Consider the following 5,539-nt stretch of genomic DNA (forward strand, 5'->3'; position numbering starts at 1 on the left):
CCGCAATGATGCCTGCTCTCACCTGGCCTTTGCACTGTGCAGGTCAGTGCTAAGTCATCCCTGACCCAAGGCCCCCCAGTTCCAGCTTGCTTTCAGCTCAACTCTTTACTGCTTGGAGCACAAAGGTCTCCTGTCGCACATGGTGCTGGGAAAAGCAGGAGCCTCCGTGGGGCTATCTATGAGCTTCATTTCATCTCTGCTGTTTCATCTCCTTATTACATCTCTGCTATTCTTGGGTGCAGAGGTTTTGGTGGGCTGTGTCAGGCCCCATGTTCAGGTCAGCTACATTACTTGCCAGAATCCATGCAAAATGAAAACACCAAGCTGGGCAGGGGTTGGGAAAGTCAATGTCCCCTTCCCGAGGGCCCACAGCGCCTGTCCACAGCAGACAGCCGATCCCCGAGGGATGGCAACCTTCATGCTGGTACACACTGCACACTCAGTCTCTGGATGAGTGGGCAAGAAACTCCACCAGATTGGTACCCTCAGCCTGGGACCAAAAGGCAGCTTCCTTGAATCCCACCCCCAAATGCCATGGGGTGGGCACACCCAGCCCTGACACCCCCAGTGCCTGCACCTGTGTCCAGGCCCACATCAGGTGTGGAGGGAGCTAGCAGATCACAACACAGGAAGAGGGAGGTGACAGGGGCTGTGGCACCAGGGGACATAGGGGTGAGCAGTGGGGATCCCAAGCCAGACACAGTGGGGGCAGGATGCACAAGAGTTGCGGCTCCAAGCCCCTGGTGCGCGCTCCACTGTCCTGTGGTCTGGTTTACAAGTCACAGATTCAAAGCTAAAATTAGTAAGAATTTCAGGGCAGCCACTACAGAGCATTCGACCTAAGTGCAAGGGCCTTCTGGGAGCAGTGCCTGTGCACGACACCGGTCACACCACCAAACAGGCTGGCCTGTGTGGTCCGATGCACAAAAGCTTGAAATAGACTTCCTGTTTCTTATATCAGCCCTTCCTCGGTGCAGTGAGAATAAAAGCGTTGTAGCTGGGACCTCCCTGGTGGTCCAGTGGCTAAGACTCTGCACTCCCAATGAAGGGGGCCTGGGTTCAAACCCCGGTCAGGGAATTAGATCCCACGTGCTGCAACTAAGACTCCACATGCCACAACTAAAGATCCCGCATGCTACAATGAAGATTGAGATCCTGTGTGCTGCGGCTGAGACCCAGTGCAGCCGAATAAATAAAAAAATTTTTTAAGGGGTTCTAGTTGTTGCCTGGAGTAGAGTCAGAGGAGAGTTTTGGGTAGGGGACAGTGCTAGAGGAACAGGAATTATCAGAAAGGAAAAAACTCTGAATTCATACTTTTAAAATGTTTTCTCACCACACAAGTATCAGCAGATCCTAACCCTCCTGGACTCCTGGCTCTAGTCCAGGCTCACTTGGGGGACACCAGGGACCTTTGCACCACTGTCCAGGCTACACCTCAAGCTGTGACTGGCATCCCTCCTGGGGGTGGGGTGGGGAGAAGTGGGAGTCTATTGCTGTCTAGCACCAGGGCAGCGCAGTGTGGAGGTTTTATGTCAGCCGGTCAAACTCTCTCAAAGGTGTATTTTTAAATCTAAACATGATCTTCAAAAGTGGGTTGCCACCCAGACCTGCAGTACTAGCATCACTTGGGAACTTTTTAGAAATGCAAGTTCTCAGGCCCGGGCCCAGACCCACAGAAACTGAGTCTCTGGGGGCGGGGCCCAGTGTTTGTTTTAACAAGCTCTCCAATGACTCTAACTCGCAGCCAAGTTGGAGAATCACTGCTGTAAATGTATGTAACTTGGGGGACATTTTTCAGGATTCTTCAGGAAGGTTTCATTTACAATCTTATAAAATGACTCTTGGACCTAGTGCCCACTGTTCAGAGAATAAGAAGATGCTTTGGCATCTCCAAGTATGTTCTCTAACCATATGCTACATACAGTATTTGGGATTCCTGCTTTAGAGATTTATTCCTTTGGGATCTTTTTACTGTTCTCTTTTAAAAGGTAAAAGTTCTACTTGGTAGGAGAAGAAGTGTTAGTTGCTCAGTTGTGTCTAACTCTGCAATCCTATGGACTGTAGAATGCCAGGCTCCACCGTCCATGGAATTTTCCAGGCAAGGATACTGGAATGGGTTGCCATTCCCTTCTCCAGGGGATTTTCCCGACCCAGGGATCAAACCTGGGCCTCTCGCATTGCAGACAGATTCTTGAATGTCTGAACCACCATAAGATACTTTCACATGAAAGTATCTGAGATACCTGTCATATTCTGCTTACCGCGGCAAGGAAGGGAGAGGAGAACCTCATAGAATAAGGAAACAGCTGAGCCTAAATAAGCATTGCCTGGGGATAGCAATTTTGCTTAGAGCTGGCATTTCCAGACCTTATGAAGTCACTAGAGTAAAACCATTTGTTTGAAATGGGCCCATTATCTTAAAACAAGGGGGAGAGAATGGAAGAGTGACTTCAGAGGGGTACTTGGCTGGTGAAACCTCAGTTCATGTGCTGGTACCAACTAGCTAAAATCTTAGATAAGTTATTTAAACTACAAGTCTGTAGAATGTAATGATATAAACCCAGAACATTATATCAGTTAGGATTTGGTTGCAAGTGACAGAAACTTCCATTTGAACGGGTTTATGCTGTCAGGGAAAAAGGTTATCTATTAACTTTTATAAATAAAAACTCTAGGGATAGTTCTGACTGAGAAGAGCTTGATCAGGGTTCAGAAGAGACCACGAGAACGCAGAGGTTCTTCACTTTACTCTCTCTTCACTGTGTGCTGGCTTCGTTTTGCGACTATGCAAGTTGGCAAGATGGCAGCCCCAGCTTCAGCCAACGAGTCTCCAGGTTCAAGTCTGGATCTGAGGGCAAAACCTGGAGCCCATGTACACCCTCTAAAGGAGACTGATTGGCTCTGACTTGCCTCCCTTGAGCTATGTGCCTACCCCTGAGCCAATCACTGACCACGGGGGAACTGATGCTCTGGATCAGATGCCAGGCCTGGATCCTACACTGTCCCTGCAGTGGGCGTGGTGGGAGGTCCTGCCAAGGCCACAAAAACCACAGGGGAGAGAGGTGGGGAGGGGTGGTTCCCCACAAACATGGGAGGTCGTTACTGGAAACAGAGAGTATGGAAAAGGGCTGGCCAGGAAACCACACACGTCTACCACACGGGTCTCAGTTCCCACGTCTGTAATTCCGTGAGGTCCTTCCCAGGCCCAGAGCGCAGGTATAGGAAGCTGCATTCACTAGACTGCCCACTGGATGGAACATGGATTTGGGCTTAGGGAGGGAGGAATCCTGCTTCTATTGAGGATGACTAAACTCATCCCCTTCAACAGCCCCAGTAGAAAGGCTGTCCCTCCTGGCAAACCCATCCACCTTCTCGTGTTTCTGTGAGGAGACACACGTGCTGTCCACACCATGCCCCTGCTGGCCTCCCCGCTGCACACTGCTGTCCGTCTCCCTGTTCACCTCTTTCTGTTCCCAAGCGCCTCTCTCAATACCTGTCTCTCTCTCCCTTCACCTCTGACCACCTCTGTCTCTTGTCTGGTCTTCTCTGCTACCTCTTTCTGTTTCTCTCTCCATTGCTGATTGGCTGCCTCTGTCTGTCTGTCTCCCTCTCCCTGTCTGTCTACCTCTCTCTGAGCTCCTGTCTCTGTTTCTCTCCATTCTCTCTCACTGGGATTCTGCCTGTCTGTATCTCATTCACTCTTATACTATCTGTTCTTCTCCATCTCTTAAGTACCTTCCTATTACTTTTTCTGCCTGCCCATTTCATTTTTTGTGTCCACTTCCCTTTCTCATCAGCCTTTGTCTCAGATTTGTCTTTATTTCTTAAATAGTTCCCACTTCTCCCAACAGAACTCTAAAATGCCCACAAGCCATGCTTACTCCATATGTTTCTTGGCCAACAGAGAGTTTATAAGGATGGAGGAAAGACCTTGAAGGGAGGGAAATTCAGAGAGGAAAAAGGAAGCATTGATGGGACACTTGAGGCATAACACTGTGAATAAGGGGTATTTCAAGCCAAAACATACACAGAGCACTCACACATTAGAGTCACAAGCCACCTCCAGACAGGCAATGAGCTTCTCCACCACGGTTACAGTTGGGTTTGGTTGAAGTCTTGTTTTTCTTAGCTTATCTTTTCTTAACTGAGTAGCTGCTCCCTGGGTCTCTAAGCAGTCTGGATGTCCATAAATGATACACAGTCTCGGTCCACCGCACGCTAGTTTACAACAGGGGCAATGAGTGACCTGATTGCCATATAGCACTTTTGTGACTCTCACCCCGTGGACAGCTCAGCCCTGATTTTCTTGGTGGTGGTCACCCAGTCCTGCTCTTCAATGGCTATTAGTAAGAACATTGCTGAGACTCAAATCAACAAAGGCTGACATCAGGCCCTTCTAACGATCTGCAATTTCCAATTCAGTAAGAGACGTTGCTGGGTTTTGAAAAATAGAAGGAAATAGGTATACATTCTAAATACATTAGAAGGAAATATGTATCCAATAGGCCTGGCACCCAGATTTTATTTCCATATATGTTTAAAAACTGGCTTCAGGGACTTCTCTGGTGGTCCAGTGGCTAAGACTCCATGCTCCCAATGCAGGGGGCCAGGGTACAATCCCTGGTTGGGGAACTAGATCCCACATGCTGCAGCCAAGAGTTTCTGTGCCTCAACTAAAGATCCCGTGTGCTGAAGCTGGGGATTCCACAAGCCACAAGTAAAACCTGGTACAGCCAAATAAATTAATAAAAATAAATATTTAAAAAATTGGCTTCACATAGCATTCCAAGGACTGTCCTTCTCATCTTCAGTGAGTCAGTCTTCATTTACTCATGTCTGCGTTTCAAAGGTCAGACACTGGCTTCTGCAATCACTAGCATATTAAGTAGGGAAAACCACTAGACCATTCAGGTATGACCTAAATCACATCCCTTATGATTATACCGGGGAAGTGAGAAATAGATTTAAGGGGCCAGATCTGACAGATAGAGTGCCTGATGAACTATGGATGGAGGTTCATGACATTGTACAGGAGACAGGGATCAAGACCATCCCCATGGAAAAGAAATGCAAAAAAGCCAAATGGCTGTCTGGGGAGGCCTTACAAATAGCTGTGAAAAGAAGAGAAGTGAAAAGCAAAGGAGAAAAGGAAAGATACAAGCATCTGAATGCAGAGTTCCAAAGAATAGCAAGAAGAGATAAGAAAGCCTTCAGCGATCAATGCAAAGAAATAGAGGAAAACAACAGAATGGGAAAGACTAGAGATCTCTTCAAGGAAATTAAAGATACCAAGGGAACATTTCATGCAAAGACGTGCTCAATAAAGAACAGAAATGGTATGGACCTAACAGAAGCAGAAGATATTAAGAAGAGGTGGCAAGAATACACAGAAGAACTGTACAAAAAAGATCTTCACGACCCAGATAATCACAATGGTGTGATCACTGACCTAGAGCCAGACATCCTGGAATGTGAAGTCAAGTAGGCCTTAGAAAGCATCACTACGAACAAAGCTAGTGGAGGTCATGGAATTCCAGTT

General features: G+C 47.6%; 1 non-coding gene across 1 annotated transcript; it reads left to right on the forward strand.

Moving 5' to 3' along the window:
* The first annotated feature begins 1,005 nt into the window (after nucleotides 1-1,005).
* Nucleotides 1,006-1,078, forward strand: TRNAG-CCC. The gene has a single exon. It is a non-coding gene; the product is annotated as a tRNA-Gly (tRNA).
* Nucleotides 1,079-5,539: the final 4,461 nt, after the last annotated feature.

The sequence above is a fragment of the Bison bison genome, unplaced genomic scaffold, assembly GCF_000754665.1.
Source record: "Bison bison bison isolate TAMUID 2011002044 unplaced genomic scaffold, Bison_UMD1.0 scf7180017864487, whole genome shotgun sequence".
In the NCBI taxonomy this organism is placed as follows: domain Eukaryota; kingdom Metazoa; phylum Chordata; class Mammalia; order Artiodactyla; family Bovidae; genus Bison; species Bison bison.